The 15057-nt window shown below is 37.8% G+C and overlaps 3 non-coding genes across 3 annotated transcripts; 1 reads left to right on the forward strand and 2 right to left on the reverse strand.

Annotated features, from left to right (window-relative positions):
- Positions 1–11836: 11836 nt before the first annotated feature.
- Trnar-acg (transfer RNA arginine (anticodon ACG)) lies at positions 11837–11909 on the reverse strand. Its single transcript has one exon. It is a non-coding gene; the product is annotated as a tRNA-Arg (tRNA).
- Positions 11910–13755: 1846 nt separating this feature from the next.
- On the forward strand, positions 13756–13828 carry Trnar-ucg (transfer RNA arginine (anticodon UCG)). The gene has a single exon. It is a non-coding gene; the product is annotated as a tRNA-Arg (tRNA).
- Positions 13829–14294: 466 nt separating this feature from the next.
- On the reverse strand, positions 14295–14367 carry Trnar-acg (transfer RNA arginine (anticodon ACG)). The gene has a single exon. It is a non-coding gene; the product is annotated as a tRNA-Arg (tRNA).
- Between the last annotated feature and the right edge of the window lie 690 nt (positions 14368–15057).

Below are 15057 nucleotides of genomic sequence, written 5' to 3' on the forward strand. Positions count from 1 at the left end.
CTTCTATATCATTATCTTCATTATCTATTCTAGGGGTGAATTCTCTCTTATATCGTTCTGCCAATATGTTGCAAATTTCCTTTTTTTCATTCGTTAATCTCCCTTCAATTCTTAGAAAGCCTATTTTCTATTTCTTCTTCTTTTATTCATCTTCTTTGCATATGAGTATAATGGTTTGGATTTGCTTGATATTTAATAGGGTTTTTTCTTCCAAGTCCCGTTTTTCATTTTCTTTTGATTGTATAATTTTTTGTTCTGCATTTTCTATCTACTTTTTAGTTCTATAACCTTTCCATGCATTTTTTTCTTTTGCAAGACCTTTTTTCCACTTTCTGATTTTCTGGAACAAGATCCTTCTGTCTCTTGGTATGCATGACTGATGTTTACTTTTCTTCTTCGGTATATATTTATCCACTTTTTTTCTAATATTTTATATAATATCTCCGTATTTACCCTTATGTCATCACTTACGAAAATGTTATCCCAATCTTTGTTTAATTCTTCATTTATTTCTGACCATTTTATATTTTTTACTGTAGAAGTTGTTTATTTTCCATATCCTTCCCACTTTTTCATTTCTGCTTATCTCTGTTTTCACTTGCTTTGGAATGGACTGTTAATTCTATGACATTATGGTCTGAAATACTCGCATTATAAACTATTATTTCTTTAACATAATTCATCTCGTTCACAAATACTAGTCTAAAGTATTTTCCTTTCTTGTTGGCAGGTGATTTATTTGTTGAATGTTGTATTCTAGTAGCATATCTAATAGCTTTTCGAATTGCCTCTTATCTTCTGCACTACTATTACTCTCTTTTTTATATGTATAAGTACATCCACAATCTCCTATTCGGTTCTTTGTTTCCAGTCTAGCGGAAAGGAAGTTGAAGTCTCCAGATAGGAGAATAGTCCAGTCCTTGTGATTTCTACATATATCATTCCAATTTTTCTATTATTAAGTCAAACTCTTTAGTATTAGGAGGTCTATATATTACTATGTTCATTAATTTTTCAGATTCAATTCTACCGCTATTAGTTCACATTCTGAGTTACTATATTTCTCATATATTTTTCCTTGTTTTTTGTCTTTCCCATATATTGCGGTTCCCCTTGATTCCTATTTTTTCTATCTGATTCTATAAGTTTGGAACCCTTTTATTTGTCATCATTCCCAGTCTCTTGGGAATACCAGGTTTCACTTATATTCATTATATCTATTTTCTTTTCAATTTGGGTTACTCGTAACTCTAAACCCGCGCTTCATCACTATATGGTTTTCGTGGGTTTCTTTTCAATTTGGGTTCTCGAACTCTAAACCCTGCGCATTCATCACTATGATGGTTTGCGTGTTTCTCCTTCATTTAATATTGGTAATTAGAAGGATTTTCCATGTCTCTTTCCTGTTCTGGTATGTTGTTCTTTTGTTTTTTTTTTCATTTCCAGAAATTCTGACATTAAAAAAAATCCAACTTTTCCATAATATTTGTTTTCTTCCATTCATCATAATTATTCATTTATGTCTGAATCTGCAATTTTCTCCATATCTGCAATATCCTCTTGCATAATAAAAACAGTTATTATCTCTTGAGTAGAATCTTTGGAGCTGATGCATTGAAATTTTTTGCTGACACCGTCTGCATATCTCGTTGATGGCTTGCTTTTTTCTTTTACCTGATATTCTTCATTCCTCTCTTTATTTGTTTCTTTCTTATTTTGGATTTTATTACTTGATTGGTTATTTATTTGATTATTTTTCATGGCTACAGGGTGCATATATTTACATTTTTTTGTCGAACTTACATCTTTTCCTTCTTTTATTTTTTGGTTTTTGCATATTTTTGGATGTAGATCTCTGCAATCATCCTCATAGCCATCTAGGTATGCACATTTACCATATATTTCATAGTTGTGGCATACCTTAGGATGTTTGTAGTAACATTTTTCTCCAAATCTGCAATTCCCTCTTTTCAAAAGGTTGCAGACTTTGTCTTTTTTGTATATTTTTTCCTCTTTCCCGTCATTGTGTAGATCTGGGTAGAGCCTCTTCGGCATTTTCTTTTGTGTTGTCATATCGTAATTTATTTCTTCGAGAGAGAGAGAGAGAGAGACAAGGAAATTTACGTCAAAAAAGAGAGAGAGATAGAGAGACAAGGAAATTTACGTCAAAAAAAGAGAGAGAGAGAGAGGGAAACAAGGAACCTTATGTCCAAAAGAGAGAAAGAGAGAAACAAGGAACCTTATGTCCAAAAAAGAGAGAGAGAGAGAGAGAGAGAGAGAGAGAGGAGAGAGAGAGAGGGAGAAACAAGGAACCTTATGTCCAAATCTGGATGCTACTCCATACACTTCTCATGCAGAAGCGCCTCAGTGGCGTGGTCGGTTTGGTGTTGGCGTCCCAACCCGGTGGTCGCCGGTTCGATTCTCGTGCATTCCATTGAGGAGTGAGAGATGTGTATTTCTGGTAATAGAAGTTCATCACTCTCGACGTGGTTCGGAAGTCACGTATAAAGCCGTTGGTCCCGTTGCTGAACAACCATACTGGTTCCATGCAACGTAATAAAGCACCATACAAACGAACAAACTTCTCGTGCAGCTGATATAGTAGATCTCTCTTCGCCGCCTGATATCTTGTTTATTTTCCGTTGACTGAAGTCATGGAAAGTTGATAACTATGAATGGGAACACTGCTCTGGATTCTTGCCTACTCGGGGAGTAAGCCTACGAATTACTTTGCTGTTGTTGTTCTTGGGGGGGGGGGGGGGGGGGGGGGGGGGGGGGGTGGGGGGGGGGGGGGGGGGGGGGGGGGGGGGGGGGGTGGGGGGGGGGGGGGGGGGTGGGGGGGGGGGGGGGAGGGGGGGGGGGGGGGGGGGGGGGGGGGGGGGGGGTTGGGGGGTGCGGGGTTAGGAAAGCCTAAAAGGTCTGAAAGAAGGAATGTTAGGATAGGGTATTTATGATTTATTTATTAGAATGAAGATGTAAACAGTAAATAATGTGCGTTTTAAACAGTACTGAAATATTATATTTCTGATAAAATATAGAGTATTTATTTTAATTTTTGTGAGTGAAACAACGCTCTATTTGACTGTAGATTTTAGCACGTACCCCCGAGTAAGCTGGATGTCGGATCACGCCTTGTTTACTAAAAGATAGTATAATTTGTAAATACGTACCCGCAAAAATGGTTGCGTCTGATAACAAAGAAAATATATGTTATAAAAAAAAATTAAATATTTTTGGATACATCAGACACCGAACGTCATAAAAAATAAATCAGTGAATAAACAAACAAACAATCAAACACTTGGCTAAATAAAAAAAGAAAGAAAAAAAACTCCTCCTAACTGACAGGTCTGGGATGCCATCACAGGTCGCGTTTGCTTTGAAATGGCTTTCATTCGAGAATGCGTTGCCATGGCAACGGGAGAATTTCGCAAAGAACGCAGTTATGAAGTATAGACCGTCACATGTTGAATCACATAATGAATTATTCTATTTCAGCCGTTTAATTGTAACGGAAATGTCATCATGGACCGGAGATCAAAGACGCGTCTGAATACTCTGTGGTAACACACACACACACACACACACACACACATATATACTATATATATATAATATATATAATATATATATAATATATATTATACATATATATCATATATAATATATATTATATATATAATATTATAATATTATACATATATATTATATCTATATAACTATATTATATATAATTATATGTTGTGTTGATGTAAAGCTTTGTGACTTGGGTATTATACTGTATAAAAATGCAGTGATGTTAGTGATGAGTAGTCTTGATGAAGTGCTGTATAGCGAGTCTTTGCTTTTGTGTTAAAGCGTCCGTAATTTGTTTAATGTTCTGTTTGTGACTTTAATTTCCTTACTAGTTGTTATTAAAGTACATTTTAAGTTATAGTGAGTTGTCACTGTTTCCTGATATATTCTCCTCGTAAATCCTTACCGTAGAGAGCGAATTTTTTTTTTTATGTTACAATATATATATATATATATATATATATATATATATATATATATATATATATATTATATATATATATAGAAATCCATACAGAGCCCTTTAGCCTTTATTGAGGTATTATCGAGGCACAAAAAAAGCCTCAATAAAGATAAAAGCACACACAACACACACACACGGACACAAACATATGTATATATAGTGTATGTATTTATGAAGGTATGTATACCGTTTTGGTACAGTCTATTTTCATTAAGTGTGACTGCAAAGTTGGTATCTGTGTCCGTTGCAACTCGTGCAGCAATTAATCCTTAAGCTGACACCTGTTTTAGACATTAACATTTAGCTTATCTTTAGGGCTACATTAGTAGTTCTGCAGTGTAACCACGACTGAATACTTGGACGAGCAGTGTAAGAATGATCAAAACTAAGTGTCATGAAATGAAATGAAAATCATCATAAATATTATCAGTCCAATAAAAGTAAAGATTAACAGATTTCAAGGACCAGGAAGCTTCTGTGGCTGCAAATAGTCCTCAGTGAACTGCAGCCATTTCTTGCGTCCGGTGTGGCTTATATCCCAGATTTCTTGGATCCTCCATTTCTTGCGTCCGGTGTGGCTTATATCCCAGATTTCTTGGATCCTCCATTTCTTGCGGTCCGGTGTGGCTTATATCCCAGATTTCATGGATCCTCCATTTCTTGCGTCCGGTGTGGCTTATATCCCAGATTTCTTGATCCTCCATTTCTTGCGTCCGGTGTGGCTTATATCCCAGATTTCTTTCTTGGATCCTCCATTTTCTTTTGCGTTCCGGTGTGGCTTATATCCCAGATTTCTTGGATCCTCCATTTCTTGCGTCCGGTGTGGCTTATATCCCAGATTTCTTGGATCCTCCATTTTTTTTTTTTTTTTTTTTTTTTTTTATCTCAAGGACTTCTGTTATAATGGAGCAGATGAAGATTCACACCAGTTTTATAGATTTCCTTTTCCTCTTCTCTCTCTCTCTCATGCCCTCTCATCTCCTCTCTCCTCTCATTCTCTACCGTGGATGAACAGTAAACCTTGCTCCCAGAGATAAGTGAGCACACGATGGCTCCTCTTAGGATGGACTAACAAGTCTTTGAGACATCCTAATCCTTGTAACTACTTGTAACTCTCCCTCTCAGGGCTTTGGTACTATATGCATATTTCCTTATCTTTTCATGGTTAGACCAAAATGTTACTCGGGACGTAACAACATTTTCGTTTCGTCCATTGATGGTGCTAACTCGGATCTTACCACAAGGGCATGATATTGGTAGCCATGTAATTAAAGTGAATTGCCGTATGACTAATCTTGATTATTCTTCAGTAGGCATTCTGTAGACTAAAGAAATACCACTTTTTAACGTAGACCGCCCTCATCATCTTTCGTACCCAGGCCGTCAGAATATATACAAATAAAGATATGCCTCCTGTTCAGTATTGGCGATTTTTTTTTTTTTAGAAAATAAGATAAAATTTTAAAAATCAACAATTTTTTAGATTTTTTATTTATTTGACGTGCTTATTTATTTGGTTTTTTAATTTATTTGTTTTTTATTTGCTTCCTCAAAATGTATTTTATGACAGAATTACTATTGATTTATCCTTCAGGTTTCCAGTTCTGGCCTAAAGTACGTACTTGCAATTTCTTTATATCAAAATAAATAGATGCAGCATAGTTATGCTCAAGTTTTCATTAACCTCCAAACCACATTTTTCAATTTGTTTGCTTTCAAATAAATTTTTTTTTAAATCATGACTTTTTTAATGAAAAAAATCAATGATTTGACCATTGCCAACCCTGCTCCTGTTCATTCATTGCTTCTGTGCACAAGGACGAGCGGAATATTTTTACCCAAAAATTTGTCATTCGTATCCTCCCGAACAAGAGACTGGATTCATAAACCCCAATTAGCCAGCTTGAACGATGGAAGTAAACCGGTATCATACGGGGGCTCGTATCTGTAAGCCCCCCCCCACCCCCCCCTTTGTATAACATGTTTTAATTGCTCTTCCTTGCAAAGGGCATGTAAACAGATTTTTTTTTTTTTTTTTTTTTTTGACTATTGGGTCCTTTACTTTCGAGTTCAGCTTCACGCATCCCTTCATCTTTTAATGACGAACAGAGGTGTGGAATAAATTAAAAAGGTGACGGGATGGGTGGAAGCAAAATCCGTCTGTCTAATTCGAGCCATGCGCTTTGATCCTATCTCACGCATTCATTCATTTGTCTAGGATAAACACAGATGCAGGATTAGATTAAATAGAGAACGAGTGGGAAGAGTAGAAGAGGGGAAAGATGAGAAGTTGGTCAACTAATAAGGTCTTGATTTGACTGCAGTTCAGTCTCGTTTCATGTTTACTATACTGTGTTTTTTCCATCTGTCCACCCGCCTGTGGTGTTCGCGCATGGTAACACTGTGTCCCGGGCTTTAAATAATTACGTTATGTGTAAGTTTTAGGTAAATAAAAGGATATCTGTGTGTACATTTGCAACTGAAAAGTGTTTAAATAATTTACTGTGTGCGCAAAAGTACACCCAGATATCCTTTAATTTACCTAAAACTTACACATAGCGTAACAATTTAAAGCCCGGGAGCAGTGTTACCATGCGCAAACACCACAGGCGGGTGGACAGATGGAAAAAAAAACAGAGTATAGTCTGTACTAAATTTTAGGCTGGTAGAAAATACATCCTAAACTTTAGATGATCTACACACTGAGCTGTCTTATTTTCAAGGTCAACGGTAATATCACCAGCAGTTTAGAAGTAGGAGAAGTCCCAGAACACTGCCCTGTGATACCAGGCATTTATTGGTCTAAGATCACCAAAAAAACATCCTCACCTACACCTCTCTGCGCCTGACCTTTTAAAGAACTAGATGGAATCAAGGACGCAGATAACACCAGGTCATTTAGCAAAAGTGTATGCAGGTGACTCGTGTTTATCCAGGTCGTAGGTTGCTCTGGAACAGGTGACTGAAGTTCATCCAGGTCGTAGGTTGCTCTGGAACAGGTGACTGAAGTTCGTCCATGTCGTAGGTTGCTCTGGAACAGGTGACTGTAGTTCGTCCAGGTCGTAGGTTGCTCTGGACTCTAGCAAAACTGTATACAGGTGACTGAAGTTCGTCCAGGTCGTAGGTTGCTCTGGAACAGGTGACTGAAGTTCATCCAGGTCGTAGGTTGCTCTGGAACAGGTGACTGAAGTTCATCCAGGTCGTAGGTTGCTCTGGAACAGGTGACTGAAGTTCATCCAGGTCGTAGGTTGCTCTGGAACAGGTGACTGAAGTTCATCCAGGTCGTAGGTTGCTCTGGACTCTAGGAAAACTGTATACAGGTGACTTGGGCTTATCCAGGTCGTAAGTTGCTCTGGACTCTGGAGTCAGTTTGAGGAAATCTTGGCTCATCATTATTGTCTTTACTTTTACAGAGTCCCAGCATCGCCTCTATCATCATTAGACTACTGTCATGGCAGTCATCACCACTATTATTATTATCAAGATATTGAATGAAACGATCAAATCGTCCACGAAGACATTTAATCCCCATCGCTAACCCTGCCGTAAATGTTGGACGCAGCAAATCCAGCCTTTATTAGCAAGTCAGTGGGTCGAAAATTGAGTTTTCCTAAAAAGCACCCCCCTGTGCGACTTGCTCCCCTGGCTCAGCTTAATGGGTTCCATTAACTGGGGCTGACTCTTTGATCTGGAAAGCATAATGGTATTCCGTGCGATTAAGAAAACGCCACTGCCTTTCATCTTTCGCAAAATTTTAGGCGGTGGGGGCGCGGTATTCTAATTAATGCGCGCTGGCGGACATTGGGGATTGCGTCATCAAGTTGGGTTTTGGTTATGAAAAGAAAACGTCCTTGTGTTCATTTAGTGGGATTAGGGTGATTCAGTCACAGAGTAATTTATTCATGCCCTTTCTTTTCTGAACTTTGGAACTCCTCGACGTTCTGTTCTCACAGTGCGAGTTATTCTCAAGTACCCAAGTAGAATTATAAAAAAAGGACAAACAAAAACAATAACAGACATTCCAAATTAATTCTGTCGTGCAATGTTAAATTCTAGCACAATTTCCATTCATTTCTCCACTCAGAGTATTTTCATTAATAAAGTCAACAACAAACAGAGAAGGACGCCTTAAATTTAAAAAGAGAGCTTCATATTCAGCAAAAAACTATATTTTGTACATTTAGTTTTTTGCAGGAAAGGGGGGCGTTTCCCTCGCAAGAAATCAATAGGCAATTGAAATGTGACTTGGGGAAGCCTTCGACACTCGTAACGGAATGCTTAGAGTATGAGACAAGCAATGAAGATCAAAGATATTAGTTCCATAAAAAAAGTACAGGTTTTCTTTTTTTCTCTCTCTCTTTTTTTTCTTTTTCAATCCTGTCATCAGGTCTTTCGGTTATTAAGCGGACGGAATAATATTCAGTGTGGTTAAAGTGATTTAGTCACTGAAAAATTTATTATGGCCGTTTTTTTGCAAACTGAAACTGCCTTTCATTTTGTGTTCCCAGTACTTGCGATATACAAAATCTATTGTATTGAAAACAAGGCGCGATCCGACCTCAAGCTCACTCGGAGCGCATGCTTAAAAACTACGGTCAGATAGAGCGTTGTTTCACCAACGAGAATTAAAATAAATGCGCTACGTTTTATTAGAAATATTTGTTCTGTACTCTTTAACATGCACCTTATCTACTCTTTTTTTACAATTCATTCTAGTAAATAAATCATAAATATCCTATACTAAAATTCTTGTATCATTAACTCAACGAAAAGCAACCTTTTCAGTCCTTCATAGGCTTCTCCATAGACCTTTCCTAACCCCCAACAACAAAAACAAAATAGCTTGTAGGCTTACTCCCCGAGCAAGCGACGAGAGCGTTCGTTACGGTATAGGTGACAGGCGCGAATTCATCCTCTCGCGTAACCCGAAACCCGGGGCACAATTTTCGTTCGTTTGTTTACCCAAGAGTTCTTTCGCTCATGATGCCAATGAAGAAAAGAGACAAAGATGGAGTAGATTTACGAGAGGAATTCTCCCCGTAGGAGGTTAGTGCTCTCAGGGTATATATAGATATATATATATATAATATATATATATATAATATCTATATATATCTATATATATATATATAGATATAATCTTATACTATTATGCAGATATAATATATATTATTATAATTAAGGTTTGAAGTGTGCGTGTGAAGGAAAAATCTTTAAAAGATCTTCTCAAGAGGACTTAGAGCTGCTGCTTTTCAAATTAAAATGGAGTGTTTCTTATGCACCGTTGTCAAGCGTTGTTTCCCGTAAGGTGGTATAGCGCCGTCAGTGCACCTCACGCGGTGCACTGCAGGCATGACTTAAGGTCCCTTTGCAGCGTCCCTTCGGCCCCTAGCTGCAACCCCTTACATTTCTTTTACTCTATCTCCGTTCATATTCATTTTCTTACATCTGACTCTCCACCCTCTTCTAACAATTGCTTGGAGGTTTTCCACATTTGTAACCTTTTACTCTCAATTTCCGTTTTAGCGCTGAATGACCTCATAGGTCCCAGCGCTTGGCCTTGGCCCTAAATTTTATCCTCTGTTCTACAAGAGGAATTCTGTATTCAGCACAACACCAGATACAATCAAGGAGAGCTGGAGAAAGGAGACGTCACAAACACGGACGTTCTATTATTATAAAAAAGAAAAACTCCTCGCTTGTCAACCAGGAGGAACGTGAGCAAATATAGCAGGAGAGATTGGTTCTCGGAGAAGGTAACCAGACACTCGAGGGTAAAGAAGCGACAAACCTTGAAGACTCATATCCAGATGGATAAAGTAGAAGCAAAACGAACTTGCATGGCATGAATGTCTGTGACAACGACCATAGTAGACTCACCTCAGCCGTGCATTTGATGTCTAGGCCAGTCCCTTACGACGCTCCTGATTGGCTGCTGTTGATAAGCCAGTCACAGGGCTGGAAACTCTCCTTAGTCTCTCTCGAGTGTTCATATAGGCAGGATGTATGTTCCAAGTCTCCCGAGGGATGCGTCTTTCAGGAGAGGTGGAACATACATCCTGCCTATGTAAACTCTCGAGAGTGATTGAGAGTTTCCAGCCCTGCGATTGACTTATCAACAGCCAATCAGGAGCGTCGTAAAGGACTGGCCTAGACATCAAATGCACGGTTGATGTGAATCTACTATAGCTTAAAAGTTGACGAATGATAAGAGATAGAAGACGATCACTTAACAACTTTAGATAATTAATTGATGAGATGAAGTATAGGCGTATTAGAAGAAGAAAAAAGGTAGGAATTAAGACAAAGAAATTTGCATAGAGACGACCCCAGGCATCATCACCTATAAGGGTCTTTCTCCCACTATATATATTTCGCCAATGTAACTTCTTCTGTCTTTCACTGTTTGATAAGGGTGGTAATCAGTCAGCCCACAGAAATATAGCAGTCCTTAGCTTTAAACCAGTGTGTTTTAATGGGCCTTTTATACTTGAGACGTATGCTGTTTGAACAGAAGAAATTATATATATATATATATATATATATATATATATATATATATATATATATATATATATATATATATATATATATATGTGTGTGTGTGTGTGTGCGTCTTTGTGTGTGTGTGTGTATCTGACTTGAAAACTAAACCGAAGAATGAGGACGTTACTCGGTGTCCTCTAGGGCCTCATTTTGGACCCGTTGCCCCACGCCCCAGATTTGCAAGGTCTGTTTGCAAGCCTCAGTGATACTCCTTTTTTTCGTGTATGTATTTATTGTTTTTGCAAGATAAGGGATTTTTTACTACTTGCAAGATGTCAACAAGTGCCCAGATGGGAAGAGAGAAGCCTTGAACGTCCATAACTGAATGCTTGTATTGTAAGATAAGCAATGAAGATAATAGATAATAAATCACTGATAAAAAAAAGCCTGTTGTCAGTTACAAAGGCAAAATGCTAATGGGGAATTATACAAGATTAGATGAATGTTACGCCCGGTTTTTCACGAGTTAGAGAACGCGGTCGTGTCCGACGGATTAATCATCACTCCTGTGGCATCTCACTCTCTCGAGCTGACTCTATTCTTAACCGATATTCGCTCACCAACGACCAAAGGGTCGTGGCTTCTTTTTACCTTTGGCTCTGGTGCCAAGTCGCGCAGACAGAATGCGCAGCGGTTTTAAGGCTTTGTAAGGCTTCAGTGGTCGCGTGAATGTAAGGATGTATATGTGTGTGCGCGTGTATAATATGTGTATATATATATATATATATATATATATATATATATATATATATATATATATATATATATATATATATATATATGTGTGTGTGTGTGTGTGTGTGTGTGTGTGTGTATGTATGTATCTGAGAAATTAAATTTCCTTAATTATAATATAGGTTAAGAATGTTAGGACAGTAAAAAAAAAAAAATACACAGACATGTTCAACACAGCGGGAGGGGGTGGTGGTTTAGTGCTGCCAGTGCACCTCACGCGGAGCAATGTAGACATTACTTTTGGAGGTGATTTGAAGAGTTCTTCCGGTCGCTAGCTGCACCCCCTTTCATTTTATTTTACCTAACTACCTTTCATATCCTCTTGTGTCATACTTGCGTGCAACTCAGGTTTTCCTTCCGTTACACCTTTCAAACCTTTTCACTCTCAACTTCCCTTTCACTGTTGAATGATCTCACAGGTCCCAGTCCTTAGTCTGAATTTTGCCTTCCATCCCATTCCGAAGTCGCCATGTAAACAGAATATCTTTTCCTGCCTAGATCGTCAAAAGATACTCCCGACCTTGCCAGGATTCGAACCTGGAATCTTCTGATCCGTAGTCAGACGCGTTATCCGTTGCGCCACAAGGCCTGTGTTTGTGTACGGTATTCCATCGTCACCAGAGGCTTGACTCTGCTTTAATCAGTCAGTGGATGATAAACTGAATCAGTATTGTACTTTTTTCGATCTCATTTATTATGGGTTATGAGACGTATACATATTTCATACTTTATTTAATATTTAATAGCTATGTTTCCCTCCTCACGTATTCTCTCTCTCTCTCTCTCTCTCTGTATCGTCAAGCGAGCAAAATTGAAACAGTTATCCAATGTGTTCCACTAATCATCAAAATGTTGAACAAACTCGCACCCTTGAAAGCTGGAGATGTATTTTCTTTTCAAACTAAAGGTAGGGTCGAAGAGGGTTATTCAAATTCAGCCAGTTTCTTTTTCTTAATTTCGTTGGATTAGGCCGTCAAGGATAAATATTTCCCAGAACTTCCTGCGACTCAAATGTGGAATCTTCTGACGTCACAGGGCTTATGGACATGTCACGTTTCCTGAAGTCACTAGATTTGTGATTGCTTCAAAAACTGGATTTGTGATTGCTTCAGTCACTAGATTTGTGATTGCTTCAATCACTAGATTTGTGATTGCTTCAATCACTAGATCTGTGATTGCTTCAAACTCTAGATCTGTGATTGCTTCAATCACTAGATTTGTGACTGCTTCAATCACTAGATCTGTGATTGCTTCAATCACTAGATCTGTGATTGCCTCAACCACTAGATCTGTGACTGCTTCAATCACTAGATTTGTGACTGCTTCAGTCACTAGATTTGAGATTGCTTCAATCACTAGATCTGTGATTGCTTCAATCACTAGATCTGTGATTGCTTCAATCACTAGATTTGTGATTGCTTCAATCACTAGATCTGTGATTGCTTCAATCAAGAAATGAGTGATGCGTGCGGTCAGCTTTTAAAAAAAAGGGGGAAAACATCCATTATTTGTTAGTTTTATTTTGCAAGTTGCTTAGCTGTTAGTCTTTAGTATTCATCAGTCAGGAAATGGCTGTCTTTAGCAACACCTAATGGTATGTGCCAACTGTATCTTCAGCCGTATGCCTGTTCATGGTCCCAGTGTCATGCCCCCACCTCCTTTTTTACGTGATATTTCATTGTAAAATCAGAAAATGTTGTAATTGAAGACGAAGTCAAAGTTAGGCCTGTGGAAACGATGGTTATCCGAGTGTTGTGTTAGACATTTGGCTAATATTAATCCGAATTCTGAATTAATTTCCGCCATGTGACGGTTCTACTTAGAGCGGATATTCCATGTAAGTTGTCACCAGCATTCAATAGCTTAAATAGACAAAATATTATCGTTTATGTACTTGTTGGTTAGGTTAAATATACAATTTTAACAGCAATTTTTTTCATCTGCCAGTGGTTTTCTCCGTATCTGTAATTTCCTGTTAATCCACCTCTCTCTCTCTCTCTCTCTCTCTCTCTCTCTCTCTCTCTCTCTCTCTCTCTCTCTCTCTCTCTCTCTCTGCATCCATTATCATGTAATAAAATTGTTAAGCGATCACTATTAAAATAATTATTGAATTTTTTTAATGAGTCATTATATACGTAGGTTTACAAAATCTTTCAGCTTTCAAAAGTTGAAAATAAGTTTATACCTTCAGTTTCGTTTTTCACAGTTTTTCAGTAAATTTGTTTTCTTAATTATAAATTTAATGAAAATAATGTAATCTTGAATGTTTTTTCCTTTGTTCAGTTTAGTAAAATGCTTTTTGAATTAACTATAGAAAATTAATTTAAATAAAATTAATCTAAATAAAATTTGAAGCTAGAGCAAATAAATTCTGATTGCATCATGGTTCAGACATACAAGGAATTATCAACCTCAAGATTTCCTCATTAGTTACAGTCCTTGTGGCGCAACGGATAACGCGTCTGACTTCGGATCTGAAGATTCCAGGTTCGAATCCTGGCAAGGTCGAGAAGTGCTTTTCACGATGATGAGCTCATATAAAGTAGATGAATAATCAGTAACATTGTAAAACCTAAAGATGCCATTAAATATGCAAGTCCTAACCATCTCCAAAAAGAAGATGACAGTTTTTAATCATTAAATTTAAATTGCTTTATGGCAACAACCACCAGCAAGAAGTATTTCTTATATTTTGTTTTTAGTGTACAAATCACTGGTTGAAATTATTTCAATTTTGATTTTACTTATTTGTAATATTGCTGTCTGATTGCTTACATCATTGGTACCAGTTCTCTCTCTCTCTCTCTCTCTCTCATTATTTTAAAAGAACTACTGCATCTTCTGTTTGCAGCTGTGCTCACTCCTACAGGTCACCTGTAGATTAAGCCTCTGTATGTGTTACCTGTGTATATGTACATTTACTCGAATAGCAGTCCTACCCCAGCTGCATAATCTCACAAAAAGGCTGAGAAATCGACCTTGCCAGGATTCGAACCTGGAATCTTCTGATCCGTAGTCAGACGCGTTATCCGTTGCGCCACAAGGCCTGTGAAAACAACTGCCATCACAGTGCCACCAGACATTTGATTAAATTGGTGGATGAGAAATGAATGGAATTTTGAACCCTCTGCTTTCTAATTCACTGATGCAAAGGAGTGGATACTCACTGTAAGTTCCCAGATTTGTCAGATTTTGGCAAAAGGTAAGACTATGATATATCTTAGCTTGAATGCCTAGTTTCACTCAGCTGAGTAATATTTCAGTATACACGAAAGTCCTTGATTATACAAAATGGACATTACATAAGTGACTTACAATTATAAGAAAAAATAAAAAGATATTCATGAACACAGGTAAAACTGGAGCATACCCTGCTGGCTTGGCCAACGCAGAACCAGAGGAATTTATTTCTGGTGATAGAAATTCATTTCTCGATGTAATGTGGTTCTAATTCCACAATAAGCTGTAGGTCCCGTTGCTAGGTAACCAATTGGTTCCTAGCCACGTAAAAATATCTAATCCTTCGGGCCAACCCTAGGAGAGCTGTTAATCAGCTCAGTGGTCTGGTAAAACTAAGATAGCTATACTTAACTTTTTTTAATGACCTATAGGAATGTGTGAAACAAATGAAGCATTGTGTTTCTGCGAGAGAGAGAGAGAGAGAGAGAGAGAGAGAGAGAGAGAGAGAGAGAGAGAGAGAGAGAGAGTTTAACAATAAACAAATTCAAGTTATTTTT

The sequence above is a fragment of the Macrobrachium nipponense genome, chromosome 24 (assembly GCF_015104395.2).
Source record: "Macrobrachium nipponense isolate FS-2020 chromosome 24, ASM1510439v2, whole genome shotgun sequence".
Taxonomy (NCBI): domain Eukaryota; kingdom Metazoa; phylum Arthropoda; class Malacostraca; order Decapoda; family Palaemonidae; genus Macrobrachium; species Macrobrachium nipponense.